We start from the raw sequence: 20,009 nt of genomic DNA on the forward strand, positions 1-20,009 counted from the left end.
CTTAGAAGATGTGTACTCTAACCTTAACTCTCATGTAGAATCATTCCCTGTGCCTCAGTTTCCACATTTGTCAAATAAGGAAGAGTTTCAAAATCTTTTGTTGCTGTTTTTGTTTAAAATACATGTTCAGGGCGCCTGGGTGGCTCAGTCGGTTGAGCGTCCGACTTCGGCTCAGGTCATGATCTCACAGTCCGTGAGTTCGAGCCCCGCGTCGGGCTCTGTGCTGACAGCTCAGAGCCTGGAGCCTGCTTCGGATTCTGTGTCTCCCTCTCTCTCTGACCCTCCCCCATTCATGCTCTGTCTCTCTCTGTCTCAAAAATAAATAAACATTAAAAAAAATTTTTTTTAATAAAATACATGTTCCATAAGAGACTCTTAAATACAGAGAACAAACTGAGGGTTGATGGGGGTGGGGAAAATAGGTGATTGCCATTGAGGAGGGCACTTGTTGGGATGAGCACTGGGTGTTGTACGTAAGTGATGAATCATGGGAATCTACTCCTGAAGCCAAGAGCACACTGCATACAGTATGTTAGCTAACTTGACAATAAATTTTACAAAAAAAAAAAAAAAAAAGAGTTGGACGCTCAACCAACTGAGCCACCCGGTGCCCGTTGGATTGTAATTTCTGTATGCTATCCCAAAGTCTTTGACATTTATTCAACATTAATAGCCTTTTCATTTTGCATATAGAGAGAAATACAGAATTTCTTTCTCATATATGAGTTCCTCTTTCTCTACATTTTAGGAGATAGATCTGTTTCTATGTATTTTTCTCCTTAGCTTTGGATGTTTAAGTTCTTTTATCAGCTAATTTTGAGTCACTCTTTTTGGGATACACAGAACAAGAGGGACTTAGTGGTAGGGACTATGAAATAGAGGTAAAATGGATGCTTTTCACTCAATAAATATTTTATTGAGTACCTAATATGTGCTAGGTATTCTTTCAGTTGCTGTGGTGCCTCAGTGAATAAAAGATTCCCTGCAAAACAAAATTAAATAAACACATATTCACTGTTTTAACACTGTTTCTGGAAGTAAAGACCTCACAGTTTCAAATGCTAAGTCAGGATATGTCCTCTTTATTGGTTAAGCAGATTAATTGCTGGGTGGGGGGTGGGTAGGAAAGCCCCTCAAACCCTTGATACTTTGGGATAGGGTTGGAGACAGTTCACCAGGTTGACTAAATATGACTGGACATAGTATCTTACTCCAGACACTGACCTCATTTACCACCGTGGAAGGAAACAAACTTAATTCTGTCCAGCTGTATTTTCCAGCTTTTCCACATTTTCATTGTCAGTGAGCTCAGACAAAACTCAGCATTATTTTCAATAGAAGTTGGCCTTGATTATAGACCAGTATACCAAATTTCAGACTCATCCCCAAAGAAGAAAGCATTTTCATTAAAACATGTTTGATTTTAGAGCCTTGCAATAAACCTTTTTTCTTTACTCCCTTCTCCCTCCACAGATATATAAAACAAATTCTGAAATACAAGACAGAAAGACCATAGTAAAGTTCTTCTTGAATGCAGAAAGTACAGTGTGAATGCCCATGTGCATGCTTACGATGGGATAAGAATCTCAATAGCCATTCTAGTCACTCATCTAAAAGTTTTTATTGAAGACCAGTTTATGAAAACGGCATCAGGCTAACTCTTGTCCTGGCTCCCATGAAACTTCTAATGGGAGAGAAAAACTCTAGAAGAGTTTTAAGCAGGCATTGTTGCTCAACCTAGAGATGTCTAAGAAATACACTTTCATTGTCTATAGCTTAATATTTGCTTCCAAGTCCCCACTCTGCTGGAGGAAAATGGCCCCAGTTCTCCTGAGGGTTTTATGCCTCTAGGGTTATGCCACTGGTTGTGGGTCATGTGGGGTCACCACTAAGTTCCTCAGCCCTAGTCTGGGTGAACCTAGGATCACCACTCTCTGAGATTCATGGCCCCTTTGGGTCTTGTAGTTTTCTCTATTGTTTCTGTGTTATGTTTAGAGCAAAGTCATGTTTTATTAGAATTTCTAGTTGTCTAGTCATCTTGTACAACCATGTCTTCCATGGGTCTTTCTTGTTTCCCCAACAGAGCAGCCAGGAAGTGGTGCTCTGACCTCTCTGCCCCCCACAGCTCTCTTTACCCCACATAAGGCCTGAGTGGTGGGTTGGGTGGCTGGAGTTTCTTTCTAGTCTTGGATAAATTTTTCTCACTTCCTGATTCCAGCCAGGATACCTCTTCTCTGAAGAGATTACATTTAAAACAGATTTAAAGAGGGGCACCTAGGTTGCTCAGGCGGTTAAGCATCTGACTTTGGCTCAAGTCAGGAACTCACAATTTGTGAGTTCGAGCCCTGCATCAGGCTCTGTGCTGACAGCTCAGAGCCTGGAGCCTGCTTCAGATTCTGTGTCTCCCTCCCTCTCTGCCCCTTCCCCACTTGCACTCTATCTCTCTCTCAAAAATTAATAAACATTAAAAAAATTTTAATTAAAAATAAAACAGATCTAAAGAGATACAAGATCCAGTCATTCAGATTGAGAGAAAAGCATGTTTAGTAGATTCAGCAAGATTTGGTTGTGTTTGGAGAACTACTCTAAATATATCACTTCAACTATTCACTGCAATAACTCCATGAGATAAGTACTTCTGACTTTAATAAAAATTGAAGTTCATATTATAAAGTGATGCCAAAAGTTCACAGCTAATATATACGAAAGTAACTATTTTAATTGGGATACCTCATAGGACTGAAAAGAAAAATATGTGAGATGGGATAAACCAGGGTACCTGCCTTGGAATAGAGAAAGAGATTCACTGAGAGGTATATAAATGAGTCCCGAAGAATGAAAAGTTGAAAGACAAGCTTCAGGTTATGAGGATGCTGTGTGTGAAAACCCTTAGATGATAAAAAGGTGAAATGTTTGACGAAGCAAATGAAGACTGGAGTTGTAATATCAGGCATGAAGGCAGCTGTGCCCCAAAGCGAGCCTAAAGAATAAGGGAACAGAGATGCAGCCCAGCCTTGAGAACCAGGATGAAGTTTGCAACTTCAGATTGCCTCACGGTGACCTTATTATATGGTTCTAACTCCACCATGAAAAAAAAAAAAAAGAGGAAGAAGAAAAAGAAGGCTCATGTTAGTTTCCTGTTGCTGCTGTGACACATTCCCACAAACTCAATGGCTTAAAACAATGCAAATTTATTTTATAGTTTTTTGAGATCAGAAGTCCAAAATTGTGTCTTACGGAATTAAAATCAAGGTGTCGGCAGGACTGCATTCCTTTCGGAGGCTCCAGCAGAGAATCCATTCCTTTTGCTTTCCTGCCTCTAAAGGCTGCCCACATGCCCTGGTCCATGGCCCCCTTCCAGTAATGACATCACTCTGACCTCTGATTGCATCCTCCTGCCATCTCTCTCTCTGACTCTGAGCCCCCTGCCTCTCTTTTATAGGGGCTTTTGTGATTGCATTTGGCCCACCCAAGTAATCCAGAATAACCTCTCCACTTTACAGTCTTTAACTTCTGAAGATCTGCAAAGTCCCTTTTATCATGCAAGGTAACATTCACAGATCCAGCATCATTAACCCACAGACATCTTTGGGGGACCATTAAAATGCTGAAAGAGTTGTACTTTTTATGGAACCAAATAAATTACATTGTATGGGTATAACATTGAATAGTAAACAGATGGAGTATACCAGAACAATATTCAGGGGGAAAAAAAAAAAAAAAATATATATATATATGTGTATATATGTATATATATATATGTATATATATGTATATATATATGTGTATATATGTGTATATATATATATATATATATATATATATATATATATCCCAGTCCATATATATATATATATGGACTGGGATAACAATGAACCAGATCCTATTTTGCAAAACAATTAACTATTAATTAACTATATATATGGGTTAAATAACTTGAGGACTGATGATGGACATTTATTTTTTTTCTCCTACAAGAAAAACTATTTAGAGGGATGGCATAGATTCAGATGAGAAATATCTACCCCTTTATTAAAGAAAGAATCCAGATGAAAGAGTGGCAACTGATTCAGCAGATGTGCTGGATATCTTCCCTTTGTCCTTGCACATCTACTTTCTACCTTTTCCCACTCTGGTTTCTCTCCCAGAAATCTGTCCTTCATGAACTCCGTCAAAGGGTGCTCTTGCCCCCTGACTTCTGATTGGGCTACTCCAATAGGGATCCTCAGAAAGAAATTTTTCGGGTTAGGGAATCTATTCTCCCTGGCACCTTACTTGTTGGTTTGCTGTAGACTATCTTATCCCTGCATTAAAAGCAACTCTCGTTAAAAACCTCTCTCTTATTGGTTTCTCCTCATTACTGTCTTCCTCCATCCATTGGGTCTTCCCTGTTTTTTGTGGCTCCCTGGACTCTGCTCACAGCTTTGTTAATTTTATTAAAGCTTCTTCACATAATCTTATTTCGTAAAAAGCCATCTGTTTCTTGCTGGGGCTCTCACTGATGCAGTATGTCAGAGAGAACCATACAACCAAAAACATGTAAGAAAACTATGGGTGGAAGAAGAGGTGATATATGGTAAAGAATGCAGGTGGGGCTCACAACTTGGAAGCAGCAGACAAAATGGAAAATGGAAGTGAGTAGAAACAGAGGTGTCAGATAAAAATTCATATTGGGGAAGAGTTCACCTATTTCTCGCCTCCTCAAACAGGATTCCAGTAGGCAGGCTGCTACTATGCATGTAAGAAAATATATGAGAGCAAAATATAAACTTTTTTTTTCAGGCAAGTACCCATAAGATTTATTTCACATGTACCTGTTCTAAGTAAGGTACTCTAAGGTGTGCTCCAGCAAAATGAGAGAAGAAGAAATAAACAAATAATAATCAAAGAAGATATGGGATCTGTATAAGAGGGAGAAGAGTAAAAAGATGTCCCAGGATGACATCTTTGCCTCCGGTTGGAAAGCATCTGGTTCAGAGTGGAGTAGGAGAATGGAAGTCTCCAAGAAATGAGTTGTTTACATGCTCTTTCAGCCTTACTTAGAAGCTTCATATGTGTTCCTATTTTAAACCAAATAAAAATTGACAACTATATGTTAAGATACTGATTTGTCATGATTGTGACAAATTATTTTCCCAGTGTATCGTGGACAATTAATGCTTTCATTATTATCTTGATGTGGCATAGAAGTTTGAAGTTTATATGTAGTTAAACACTTGAAATTCTTCCTTATGATTTCTTCTATCATATTTCTACATGGAAATTTTTACTGGTGTAAGGTCTAGTCAAATATGTAACTATTGCTGCAATTATTAGGCTCCTTTCCCAAAGCTTCTCTCAACCCATTGCTGAGGCCTTGTTCCTGCTTCTGATCTGTCAGATGGACAGAATGGCACCACCAAGAAAGTTTCAACTGATACCAATGTTGAAGTGGAATGAACTGATTGGAACCAAGAGTTTCAGCTCTCAGACACAGAGCAACTATTCTGGTCATCTATTGCTACAGAACGAACCAACCACACAACTCGGTGGCTTAATGTAGCAACTTAGCATTATCTCTCATGGTTCTGGAGGCCGGGAGGCTCAGCGGTGTATTTCTCATTTGGTATTTCTCATAAAATTACAGTGGGGTTGCAGATGGGGCTGGAGTCATAGGCAGGCTTCTTCACACCCATGTCTGGAGTCTGAGCTAGCGTGGCTAGCACAGCTGGGACCTGGTGCAGCTCTCTATATATAGCCCCTCCACATGTCTAGCATGATGGTCTCAGGGCTCCAAGAAAGAATGTTCCAAGGAAGTGGAAGCTGCCAACATTGAAGGAGTTGGCCTGGAAATTGGCCTAGTGGCCTGTTGACAATATCCTATTGGTCGTAGCAGTCACGGATCTCACCCAGATTCAGAGTGGGACGTGTTTCACTACAACTGGATTTGCACTGATTCCATCAAAAACTAGGACAATCTGCAAGTGAATCCTTACTCATCATGTGGAGCGTATGTTGGGGAAAGGCAAGAGGCTGACAGTTCCTGATGAGGTTAAGTATTCGTATTTCAATTTGAAAATATCACCTAAGAAACCAGTGTCTTGGTAGATAAATGATCAAAATCTGACGAAATTATATTTGAACCTTTGAATTATAAACACAACAGACATTTATATAAGTCTATACTTAGTTGGTTGAGTGGCCTATTCTTGGTTTTGGCTCAAGTCATGACTTCATAGTTTGTGGGTTCGAGCCCTGCATGAGACTCCATGCTGAAGGTGCAGGGTCTGCTTCGGATTTTCTCTCCCTCTCTCTGTGCCCCTCTCCTGCTCATGCTGTCTCCGTTTCTCTCAAAATAAATAAATAAACTTAAAAAATAAGTCTATATGGAAGTCTATATTACTTCAAAATCTGACTTCTAGAGTCTATCAGCTTTTAACAAGGTTAATTTAACAAGGTTAGTTTTCAGGGGCACCCGGGTGGTTCAGTTAGGTGTCCAACTTCAGCTCAGGTCATGATCTCCCAGTTCATGAGTTTGAGCCCCACATCAGGCTCTCCACTGTCAGCACAGAGCCTGCTTCGGATCCTCTGTCTTCTCTCTCTGTCCCTCGCCTATTTGTTCTCCCTCTCTATCAAAATAAATAAACTTAAAAAAAAGGTTAATTTTCAGAAATGCAATTCTGGCTGATGGATGGTGGAAGAAATAAAATTTAGTGCTTGATTTGAACAGGGTCACTTATCAAATAATCCCACAGAAACAAACAAAAAAACCCAACAACCAGTATTCTTGAATTATATTCCAACCAGTATAAGGAAACCTCCTACAATCACAACCAAACAGATATTGTACATATGAGAAAACTGAGGAATGCCTATCATGCTGACCCACAGCATTCAATCTCTCCAATAGACACAAAAAATGTAAAGTTATGAAATAAGCTGTGGAAGAAGAGATCCTCTGAATCATTGGCAGTAGTTGAAAGAATTTGTCGACTGGCAATTAGCAGGGAAGCTCCAACCTCCTCACTGCCTAGCAGTTCATGTAATCTAAGAATCAGCTTGGCCCCTGCGAGCTAACCGTACCACTGAGAAGGTGATGGCTCACGATAACTTTGACATCACACCTGGAGGATGTCCCTATTGCCAGCCCTCTACTCCAAATTTCTATGTGCATCTAAATAATTTGGAGATCCTGGTAAAACATGGACTCTTAGTTAGTAGATCTGGGTTCAGCACAGAGATTCTGCATTTCTAACAAGCTCCTAGGCGATGCTGATATGGCCAGTCGGTGGACCAGCCTTTGAATAGCAGGACTCAGCCAACATATTTTAGTGAACTGTTACGACTGTAAATAAACTTGAGACTGAAGTTTTTATGATTCAAAGGCCAGTGAAGTGAGACAGCAAGTCTCATTATGGAAATTAAATAAATTACATATAAAGCTCAAGACTTCTAAAGCTGATAGAGACCTTACAAATTGTTTAATAAATTAACTGAAATTAAGGAAGATGACCCAATCAGTAATAAGTCACAGCTGTGCAACGTGTGCTAGTCTGTCTCTGGTGACCACAAGATGGCTACAAACCTCGAGAAGGGATTATCAAATGGTATGAGAAGATCAAAGGTCTGATGACATCCACGACAGTTTTCCACAAAGCTCATCATAAATGTAGTGACAAAAATGTAGAATCACTACAATGATAGGTTTATAACATTATGGCGTATTCCACTGTGATTACAAAGAGCTCACTTGTGTCATTATTATGATAAAGATCTCACTTAAGAGAAGAAATATCACATACCCACTTTCTTGTTTTGGCAAGCCACCCATACGGCTCTCTATTACAGAAGAAAATTCAGCATGAGATAACAAGTCTCCACCCAGCCATGCACATCTGTCAGATCTTTCTCATACACACCCTTTGTGGTGGGTTGAGTGTAACATAGCCTCAGGCTCTATCACTCTGCCCTTAATTAGGTGGGAGAATTGACTAACACATAAGAGATAGTGTAGCATCTAATATTAAGGTGTGTGAGTGTGTGTGTGTGTGTGTGTGTGCGCGTGTGTGCACACCATGTGCACACGCTGGCATACCTATCTATGTATTTATTTGTATCTTTCTAGATGTCTGGATAAACAAAACCTTTTTTAAGAAGTCTCTGGAATTTGAATTAGATCAGAATAAGTCAAGAGAAGTGAATGGGAGACTTTTCGGGACTGGCTTAGGGGAAAGGGATTTTTTTTTCTCAGAGGAGTTTTATAGGAGAATCAATCGGTCATTTGGTTGAGTCTGTTTTCCCAGAAGGGGCCTGGAGAAATAAAGCTCTAGCTACTCAAGTCTCTCCAGAATGATCCTTAGCTTTGGTTAAAAAAGCTGCAGTGTCTGCTACTTATCAATAGGGATAAGTTGATCTAGGAATCAAGATGTGGTTTAAGAGAGTGTCTAGAATCCAGTGACAGAAGGCTGTGTGTACAGTGGCTATGAGAAGACACTGAAGTTCTATGAACTTCACAGTATTCATTATTCATATAAAATGGGGATACATGACCAGTTGACCATGGGGTATGGCTCACACTGATCATTTGATGAAAGTGTCTGCATACTTAAAGTCATGACAGACTGTCAAAAAACTAACCTGGTTACTAAGTCAGCTGTGCTGGGTTTTCTTCTCACTGGCTCTCCGCAACCTCAGTGTCTGAGAAAAAAACCCATGACTTGTTCTATGAGTGCAATGCTTGGGATAAGTGGGATTAATGTGGGGTTATTGCTTTATGTTTGGAAATTTCCATACAATGGAGGCCTTATCACTTCTACTACACAAGTGACTTACTCTCCCGAATGGGGAAGTCATTTGTGCCATCGCTGTTGTGGATGAAGGCAGAGTCCTCAAATGTGAAACTTGCTCCTCTAAGATGCCAAGCTATTCTTGGTCACAGGCAGGAAAACAGGAAAACACTGAGGTATTGAAATGTTCTGGAAAGTGTTCCCTTGTCCTAGGGAGTTAGCCTCTGCCATGTGGAAGATGACCAGGAATTAGAAGGTAGCAATAAATCCAGACGGAAGATGATAGGCCAGAGATTAATGTCAACGTACTTACATTTATAGCACTCTTTGACTTTCCTTGACTACAGTTATCCTCTCTTCCAATGCTTTCCTAACAAAAATAAAGAAGTTTAGTTACAAACATTGGTCTGCAAAGACAGAAGATAAGCTGCAGTAGGATAGACAAATGATGGAGATATACACTCTTTTCCTGCTTCTCTCCACTAAGGACAAGCTGATCTCTTCATGCTGGGGTCAAGTTTATTCGAAGGGGGTAAGTAGCTCTCAGGAAGTAGCTTCTGATAGTGGGAATCAGAAGCCCACTGTGAGTTCTTTCTTTTTCCTTCTGAATAGAAAGACATCCTTCACAGCACCAACTAACCTTTTACAAGTATTTATCTCAAAAAGGCAGTAAAGATATTTGTTTTGGGCTCTTGCCATTGACTAAAACATAATGACCTCACCAGATAAACCACTGTGTACTTTCCAGGAAGTAATATAAAGGATAGCAGTCAAAGAGTAATGAAAGATGAGTCTTATGTTTTCCTCTACGTATAGCAGAGTTGAAAAAGTATCCATCGATGGAAGTCCAGTGGTTGTGAAGTTCTGGTCAGGGCAGCCTGAGGTAAAATTGTGAAATCATGATTCTACTTCATATGCCTGTTATATTTTTGAAATCAACAGGACAGTTGTGCAATCCCATCCAAAGTTCCCCACAGCCTGCCATTACTCCCCCTTTTCAGATGAATGAACCGAACCTCAGGATGGGCAACTGACTTGCCAAAGTCCTATAAACTCTTACAGATAGAAATAGAACAAGAGCCTAAGCCTTCTGATTCTTTCTATGACTTTCAAATGTATAACAGCTCTTTCTACAGTAGTAGCTGGGTGAAGGACAAGAGATGGGACAAAAATCTGGATATCAACTTAGTATATACATTTCCCTGATATGCCTTCAGAGACTCACAAAGGGCATATACTCCAAACAATCTTCCTCCATTGAGTAGAAACTATGTGACAAATGTAAAGAAAATAACAAAGCACAATAGACCTACGATAGAAGTCCAAACACTGGCATCATACATAGTTGAAAACCTCACCTACAGTAGATAAGAGATACCAGTTCATCACACTGTCCTCTGGTCCTACCCCCAATCAGTGAGAGAGTCCCTTTTCAATCTGGAGTGAACACCTTACAAGTTTGTACTGGATGAGGGTGGGGAAGTGAGAAAGGGATTATTTCCATGTTCTGCTGCAGCAAGTTCCATTGTTGTCTGCCTTCGGTTGGGTCTCTGCTAAAATCCAAGCTGGGCTGATGTGTTGACACAGTGGATGTCTACAAAGCTTTTCCTAACACCTAGCTGAGGATATTGAAAGCATAGCAGAGGAACAAGAATCAGTTCATGAATTAGGTTTGATCCAGTGCCTGACCAAGGCAGTATTTCACAGGAAACACTGTCATGCAAAAGAAGTTTTAAGGGCCTTTGGCTCTGGCTCAAACCCAACAGCAAGGAATGCAAATGTTTTGTGAGTAGTTGGAGTAGATAATATCTTTCCGGTAGGGAAAAAAAAAGCATTTGGCAGATCTAGCACCCACAGAGTCTCAGAAAGCAATGTGCTGTTGACCAGACAATTCCAAAACAGACCCCAACTCTGGCAAGGACTAAAGCCAATGATATCTTGTTCCTCCCATCACCTGTTCAAGTTCCTCACCTGCTCCTGGGGAGTTCACAGAGCATACCTATCTTCTTGTGTTGGGGTTAACTAATTTGCTTTTTTATTTTAAATTTTTTTTTAACATTTATTTATTTTTGAGACAGAGAGAGACAGAGCATGAACGGGGGAGGGTCAGAGAGAGAGGGAGACACAGAATCCGAAGCAGGCTCCAGGCTCTGGGCCATCAGCCCAGAGCCTGAGGCGGGGCTCGAACTCACGGACGGAGAGCTCCTGACCTGAGCCGAAGTTGGACGCTCAACCGACTGAGCCACCCAGGCGCCCCTGCTTTTTTATTTTAATTCTGAAGAAAATCCTACTTGGAACCTAGCATTAAAAATGTAGAAAGTGCAGCACCTGTGTGGCATAGTCGGTTAAGCATCCAACTTCAGCTCAGGTCGTGATCTTGTGGTTTGTGAGTTCGAGCCCCATGTCGGGCTCTGTGCTGACAGCTGGGAGCCTGGAGCTTCGGATTCTGTGTCTCCCTCTCTCTCTCTGCCCCTCCCCCACTCATGCGCGCACACAAGCGCACGCGTGTGCACAAACACTCTCTCTCTCCAAAATAAATAAACGTTAAAAATTTTTTTAAAAATATAGAAATAACTTTAATTTAAAAACTTAAAAAATATAGAAAGTGAAAAGCTACCAACTAATTTTTCAGATAAGGAATTAGAAACTCATAGGTGTCAAAGACTCTTTCCGTGGTCTAGACAATCAGTGGCAAAGCTAACGATAATAAAAGTTATATGTGTATGGTGTTTGTTACGCACCACACACTGCAAAGCACTTCACACAGTATTTCTTAAAATTCCATCACAATTCATTTACTTCTGCGAATAAAGAATATGAGAATTTGAGAAGTGAAATCATTTGCCTCAATTACAATAAGCTGCAGTGATGAATTTCAACCCCAAGATAAGATATGAGCAAGCTATGCTTGATGCAGCCTACGTGCTGGGTTACCATTCCAGAGCGCTCAGTTTGCTGACTAGCTCAAGGCCACAGAGCTAGAGAGCTTGTGGTCCCCTAAACAATTGATCATGGGGTAAAATGTGATGTAGCCTATCTCTTTGTACTATTCTCTGTCTCATATTCTCTCTTTCTCTCATATTCCCCCTCTCTCTCTTTTTCCCCACTTCCAGTCGTCCTCAAGCCAGCTGGTCTGGATAATTATTAAGTTCAAAAACAAAAAAGAGGGTGGCCTGGGTGGCTCAGTTGGCTGAGTGACTGACTCTCGATTTCAGCTCAGGTTATGATCTCACAGTTCGTGAGACCAAGCCCTGCGTTGGGCTCTGCATTGACATTCTCTCTTTTCCTCTCTCTCTGCCCCTCCTCCACTCGTTCTCCCTCTCTCTCTCCCTCAAAATAAATAAACATTAAAAAAAAAAACAAAAAAAGGAATATTCCAGGTATTAAAATTATGTATATTTTCAAACTGCTTCAATACCATTTTCATTTCATTTGGAACTCTTCTAATTTTTGATATCATCTAAGATTATTAAGCACCGTAAAACATCCTCCATTTTAGAGCCCTTCATTATTTTTGCTTCTGGATCATTCATGGAAAACATAGCTTATCTCGCATAACTCCTCCTCTAAAAAAAACCTTCCATGCCTTTTCCTTTGCTCTGGTTTAGTTCGTTACTGTAAGACTGGATTTTAGGACTCTCCATTATAGATACTCATCCTCCTTCTCGTCCTGACTGTGTCCTATGTGTCCTATGAGTGGATCACAGAGCCAGGCTCTCTGCACTTTGCTTTCCAGATTTGCATACTTCTGATCTCTGAGCTTTCACTTATTCTGTTTCCTCTCAATAGAGTAATAAATACCTTCTTTCTCTACTTCCTCTTCCACCACCTCTTTCAGTGAAAGCCCCACACATCTGTCAAACCACATCACACAAAACATCTCCCACATGCAGATTTTTCTGTTCTCATCTTCCCAAAACAGGATTTGCCTCCTTCCTTCTATCAGTTCCCCACAGGACTCTTTTCCCCAGAAGCCAACTCGAAAGACTTTCATGAAGGATTTTTTTTTCTTTCATAATCAAGATTTTATTGGTTGGAAAATGTGGGGTGCTTCACAAATTTGCTTGTCACCCTCCTGCAAGGGCCACACTAATCTGCCCTATATAGTTTCAATTTTAGTGTATGTGCTGCCCAAGAGAGTATCGCATGAAGGCATTTTATTGGGGAAGCGAAGGAAGCAGGATTGTGCAAAGAAGAAGCTGGGCTGCAATACTGTCTCTACTGGGCACACAGTCAATCCCTTGGGGAGCTCTGGAGCTGCGAGCAAGAGAGTCAGGGACTATACCTCCCTCTGCCTCTACAGAGGACAAAATTGAGGCACAGACTGATAATTGGGGTTGGTCAATAACACAGTTAATATTCATTTAAAAGTTTCACTGAAAACACCTAGGTCTCAGGACTTTCAGGCTGATTGTCTTTGCAAAAAAAATTAATTAATTAAAAATTAAAAAAAAAATGTACTCCATAAACCAAAGACAAATAGTAGCTCCAAAAAGGGCTACAGTTGGGTCAACAGTTAATAACCTTGCTCCCTAAACCCCTTCTCAAAAATTCCTGCTTCTGGACCTCCCTGAGGTGCCTCAACTTGATAAGTTATTAGACTCCTTTTTGGCACATATTCACATGCAAAGAGCCAGAGCTTTCAACTGAGATTTAAAACAACCTTGGCTCATTGCCCAGGGCTCATACTGTGGCAACAGCAGAAAGCATTCTCCAAGAATCTTTAAAACAATCGCTATGAGGAACATGACCTGAAGTACAATCCCTGAAATCATTTTCAGGAGACTTGCCATGGTCATAAAAACAGGTGAAGTCATAAAGAACCCTTTTTTAAGACAACAATGTCTCTTCCCTCTCCCATTCTCCTTCCCAGCCCCACCCCCCCATAACTACTCTATTAGCTTCACCTGCCCAAAATCATCACCTTAGCAGAGAAAATCAACTGTGATGTGACCTATTTCTAGGAAAACACCAACCCCAGCCCTGTGCGTGAATCTATGTATGTTGCACAGTTGGGGCCTGGTGCTTAGCAGGATTTCTTGCTCACGGCCGCTGCTGAGAACCCCAGAAGACTGGGCCAAGAGCAGGTCTGTTTCTATTCCCTGCAAAATCCAGTTCTGGGCACCATCACCTTGGCTAGTTATCTCCTTTATTCTGGATTCTTGATGTATGGAAAGAGACATGCACATAGAGATCACATGCACATAAGTACTTGGGCCTCATATACTGAGTTACTATAGCAGTGACAGTCTTCCACTCAATGTCAAATCAATTGTTCCTTAAATGTGGCTTTTTGGCCATACTCCTGTTCAAGGGCCACCAAACACTCCTGATCATTAACACTGAATCTTTAGCCTAGATCTGCTGACTCTCTACAAACTAATTTCAAGTGGCTCTTTAAGTTCTATTGCCTTACTTCACCTTGGCACGCATTCCACATTTCAGCAACATTGTCCTGTCAGTTCTTATATTAGAAGCATTTTCCAAGATGGCATGTGAAGGTTCCCTCAAAACACTCTGGCCACTGACAGGAACTTTAGGATTCCCCCAATTCTGGAAATGTGATTACAGAAACCAAAGTTTGTAATCTGCTAATAGAAACTAGCCAATGGATTTCCAACGCTTGAATCTCAGTTTATCCATACGTTTCAGTGACAACGAATTCACCCGCTGGACTGGAGATGCCACTCACGATTTTCACATAGACCATATTCATACTTTATATTTTCATACACACGCAACCACCCCTCTTATATTTTCACACTTGCAAGTTTTTTCCCCGAGAAACCATTTCTTATCTACACTGGTGTTAATCCTACCGAGGTGTCCGTGTCCAACTCAGTCACCATCTGTTTCTTGGAGGCTTCTGGTAGCCCACTGCAGAGCCCATATGTGGTTCACATCATTTTATGCCTTGTATTATTATTTGTGTTCACATCTCATCCTGTCTCTATTAAACAATAAGCTTAAATGTAGAAATCAGATGCCAACCATTCCTCTGTTCCAACAGTACCTGACACAATACACTGGGACAAAGTCAATGTTCAGTGAAGAATTGAAAAAGCATTAGGCGTATCTTCTCATAGTCAGTGCAGTAGATATAAAACAAATTTGGAAAATACTTCAACGCATTTTTGTTGCCTTTCTATTAAAGTTTGCCATATGCAAAATATGTAACTATTAAGTATATATGTTGAAACTTTATAAAAAGTGGTTAAAGGCATGTAACCGTCTCTAAGAATCTCGAACATTATTTATACTCCAAAGACAACCACATCTCCCTGCTCCACAGTCAACTCCCAAAAGTAATTACTATTCTGATGTCTACCATCTTAAAACACTTTTCATCTCTTTATAAGAATGTAATAGTACGGTATGAACTTCAGCGTGTTCATATTTTATTTTGTTTTGTTTTATTGCTCATTATTATGATCGTAGGTTTATCCATCTGGTTGCTCCATAGCCTTGGTTGATACTTTTCATTGCTAAATAATATCCCATCACATGACTATGTAATAATTTACTAATGATAATGAACATCAGTTCGTATCTAATAACTAATGAACATTAGTTCATATGTAGCATGCTGCTACATATGTAGCAAGAAGGAAGACAGCCAAGCTACCGTGTATGCATACGTTCGACTTTAGTTGTTATTGCCATACAATTTTCGAAGTAGTTTTACCAATGTGAACTACCATCAACATTGTGTGAGGGATCCTATTGTTTCATTTCTTCACCAGCACCTGGCATTGTCAGATATTTAAAATTTGAGTCATTCAGGTGGGTTTTGGGGGTTAGTATGATCTGAATTTGCATTGCCCTGACGATAAATCATGACAAAAAAACCCCAACACATCTTGTTATGCTTTTTGGCCACTTTGACAATCTTATTTGTGAAATGACATGTGTTTAAATTGTACTGTTATATTTGTCTTATTAATTTGTGATATATATATATATATATATATATATATATATATATATATATATAAATGTTTTGTTTATTTTTGAGAGAGCACGAGAGGGGAAAGGGGAGAGGGAGAGGGAGAGAGAGAGAGAGAGAGAGAGAGAGAGAGAGAGACAGACAGAGAATCCAAAGCAGGCTCTGCACTGACAGCAGAGAGTCCAGTGTGGGGCTTGAACTCATAAACCGCAAGATCATGACCTGAGTGGAAGTCAGACGCTTAACCGACTGAGCCACCCAGGTGCCCCAATCTGTGACATTTTTAATATACAATTATTTTTGGATACAATTTCTTTATCACGTATGCGATTACAAATCTCCTCCTCCACCCTGCAGTTTGCATGACAGCTCTCTTAATGGTGTTTTTTGATAAATAAAAATTATGAATTTTAATTAAATCTAATGCATCAATCTTTCACTTTATGGTTAGCAATTGTGACTGTGTGCATGAGTTTATTCTCGTTTAAGAATCTTTTCTAAATTTAAGATCAAGAGGTTTTCTTTCATATTTGCTTTAGAAGCTTTGTAACTTTGCCTTTCGATTTGAGGTCTTAGGTACACATGGGATAAATTTTGGTGCATGGTATGAGAAAGGTGTCAAATTAATTTTTATAGAATATACAATTAACCTTGAGGCATTTATCTAAAAGATCACATTTTCTCCCACTGCACTGCTGCAATACTTTACTATATACCAATGACAATTTATGCTTGGGTCTAAAACTGGGTATTCTCTTATGTTCTATTTGTCTATATTTCTATCTTTGTGCCAAAATCATAGTTTTTTAATTATTGCTCTATTGTTGTTTCGCTTCTAAATCTGTTAGTTCATGTGTCTCTCTCTCTCTCTCTCTCTCTCAAGTTTATTTTGAGAGAGAGAAAGAGTTGGGGAGGGGCAGAGAGAGAGAGAGAGAGAATTTGAAGGAGGCTCTGTGCTGACAGCTGGGCATGGTTCAGAAAGCCTGAGATCGAGACCTGAGCCAAAATCAAGAGTCAGGGGCTTAACTGAACCACCCAGGTGCCCCAGTTCATGTCTTTCAACATTGTTCATCTTTCAGATTTTGATACTTTTACTTGTTTGGATTTCTATATGTATTTTAGGATTTAGCTTGCCAATTTCCATTATATATATATGTACATATATATATGTATATATATATACACATATATATACATGTATATGTATGTGTATTTATATATACATATATAGTGCTATATGTGATTTATAATTAGAGTTTTATTAATTCTATAAGTCAGCTTAGGGAGAATTTACATCTTTAAAATATTAAGTCTTCAAATATATCAATCTGGTATATACTTTCATCTCTTTAGACCTTTAAAAAATTTTTCTCCATAATACCTCACAGTTTTCAGTGTAGAAGTGTGGAATGACTTTTGTTCAATTTAGTCTGAGGCATTTGATATTTTTGGTGCTATCACAAATGAAATGTTTTCTAATGTTCACTTTTGGCTTGTTACTAATAACTCAAAGTAGTAATTGAATTTCACATATCACTTTATATCCAGCAATACTATTTTCAGTTATTACAGGTGATTTTTTTAATCTATAGAATTATTTTGCATGTATAATATGCACAAGTTGTGCATGAATGACAGTTATATTTCTTTTTAATTCTTATACCTTTCATTTATTCTTCTTGCCGTGCTGTATTTGAAATGGTATAAAAATATTGAATTGATGTTATATTACTGGGTATCCATATCTCTTACCAGACTTCAATGTGTATCTTTAATATTTGATAATCAAATAAGATTTAGAGGTTTCTTTGGGTAGCTATATCTTCCCAGCTAATTAAGGAAATTTCTTTCTATTTCTATTTCATAATGGATTCATCATTGATGATGAATTTCATTAAAGGCTTTGTATGTATCTTTTGAGGTTTCCATATGGTTTTTATCTTTTATTCTGTTATACTGCAATTTATTTTCAAATATTAAACTGACATTTCATTCCTAAAATAAAATCGCTGTGATTATAATAAAGTATTATTTTTCCATATTTCTGGATTCAATTTTCTAATATGTTCTTTAGATTTTCTTGTGTGCATGTTCATGAGAGATGTTGGCCTATATTTGGTTTTCTCTTTTTCACATGGTTTTTGTCAAGTTTTGTGTTAAGGTCATGGTAAGCCCATAAAACAAGTTTGCAAATGTTTCTTATTTTTCTATTCTCTGGCAGAGTTTAAGATTGGTGTTTTCTTTTCTTTAAATGTTCAGGAGAATTCACCAATGAAGACATTGGATCCTTTAGATTTATTTGTGGAAATGTTTTCAATTTTGTTCATATTTTCTATTTCTTCCTACGTTTGCTTTAAGTAAGTTGCGTTTTCATTTAAGTTGTCAAATGTATTCCAGTGAAATTTTCCCAACGTCTTCTTATTTTGTTAGTCTGTGATCTATGTAGTGACATGTTCTCTTTCATTTTTTAAATGAATAAACTGTTTTTTACAGTAGTTTTAGGTTTACAACAAAATTGAGCAGAAAGTACATAGAGTCCGTATATCCCTTGGTCCCACATGTATATCTCTTCCACCACCAATGTCCTGTGTCAGGGCAGTACATTTGTTACAGTCTGTGAACGTACATGGACACATTACTATTATTCAAAACATGTAGATTACATAAGGGTTCATTCTAAGTATAATACATTCTAGGGGTTACCACACATCTATAATGACATGTATCCACCACTGTGGAATGGTACAGAACAGTGTCACTGCCCTAAAAGCCCTCTGTGCTCTACTTTTCCCCCTCTCTTGATAACCACTGATCCTTTTCTGTTTGTTGGTTTTTGACAACCAGTGACTTTTTTTACTGCGTCTGTAATTTCGCCTTTTCCAGAATGTCGTATAGTTGGCATCGTACAGTGTGTAGCCTTTTCAAATTGACTTCTTCCACTTAGTAGTACACATTTAAGTTTCCTCCATGTGTTTTCACGACTTGATAGCTCATTTCTTTTTAGCGCTGAACAAAACTGCACGTTCTAGTGTACCACAGTGTATTTATCTATTCACCTACTGACTAAGGACTAAGGACTTCTTGGTTGCTTCCAAATCTTCATAATTATAAATACAGCTGCTATAAACATCTGTGTGCAGGTCTTTTTGTGTGGACATGTTTTCAATTCATGTGGGGATAAACAGCAAGGAATGTGATTGCTGGATTGTATGATAAGAACTTATTGAGCTTATTGGGAAACTGTCAAACTGTTTCCCAAAGTCGCTGTGCCATTTTGAATTCCTACCAGCAATGTTGTTCTACACCCATAACAGCATTTGGAGCTGTTAGTATTCTGGATTTTAGCCATTCTAGTAGGTATGTAGTGGTATTTCATTGTTGATTTAATTTGCATTTCCCTGGTGACACATGATATGGAGTATCTTTTCATATGCATATTTACCATCTGGGTATCTTTTCAAAATGAGGTTTCTGTTAAGGTCTTTGGTGCATTTTTAAATCAGGTTGTTTGTTTTCTTATTGTTGAGTTTTAAGAGTTCTTTGTAAATTTTTAGGTAACAGTTGTTTATCAGATGAATCTTCTCCAAATGTTTTCTTCCAGACTGTGGCTTTTCTTCTTGCTTTATTGGAATTGTCTTCTACAGAGCAGAAGTTTTTAAACTTTAATTAAGGCAAGCTTATCAATTCTTTTTTCCCCCATTTATCGTTTGGTTAAATAAATAAGACCAAAGGCAATCCAATTCACAGATTAAGTAGTTGTTTCTCGAAGAAATGACTTTTCTTTTTATTCTTCATTCAGTATACTGTTACTGAGTGCCAACTTATTTTCCAGGTACTAAGTACTAAAGGCACAACAATGAATAAATACAGCTCCTACCATCAAATAATTAAATACATAATTGTGGTGGAATGAGGGGAGATAGGCATGGAACTGATCAACTAAAATCATAAAATGAGGCAGACAAAAAAAAATGTTAGAATAAGCAACTAAAATCTGGGAGCAGAGAAATGATTATTATAATTACAATCAAAATCATCACTGTCGTCATCATCTCCCTTTATATTTTTATTATGTTTTTCAATGATGTTTATGGAAAAATTGGCATGTCCCTAGCCCCCTGCTAAGTGGTGGCATGTATCCCGTCTTGAACAATAGAGCCAGGCTGATTGCCTCAGATGGCTTCCAAGTTAACAGATGCATTATTTGAACCTTTGGTAAACACTATGTAGAATGTGTAAATGGTGCTGTGTAGAGAAAAACCACGGAGAAACTTTAAAATCTCAAAAGATCTCTGTGG

General features: G+C 38.8%; 1 long non-coding RNA gene and 1 other non-coding gene across 2 annotated transcripts in view; both read right to left on the reverse strand.

The window, feature by feature from the left end:
* LOC109273271 (uncharacterized) overlaps positions 1-9,137 on the reverse strand; it is a 207,823-nt gene extending 198,686 nt beyond the window's left edge. The window contains exon 1 of the long non-coding RNA XR_002082958.2: positions 9,079-9,137. This is a non-coding gene — a long non-coding RNA (uncharacterized LOC109273271). The remainder of the gene's footprint in view (positions 1-9,078) is intronic.
* Positions 9,138-12,801: 3,664 nt separating this feature from the next.
* LOC128775408 (U6 spliceosomal RNA) lies at positions 12,802-12,908 on the reverse strand. Its single transcript, XR_008420129.1, has one exon. It is a non-coding gene; the product is annotated as a U6 spliceosomal RNA (small nuclear RNA).
* Positions 12,909-20,009: the final 7,101 nt, after the last annotated feature.

The sequence above is a fragment of the Panthera pardus genome, unplaced genomic scaffold, assembly GCF_024362965.1.
Source record: "Panthera pardus isolate Hobbes unplaced genomic scaffold, ASM2436296v1 HiC_scaffold_7, whole genome shotgun sequence".
Classification (NCBI taxonomy): domain Eukaryota; kingdom Metazoa; phylum Chordata; class Mammalia; order Carnivora; family Felidae; genus Panthera; species Panthera pardus.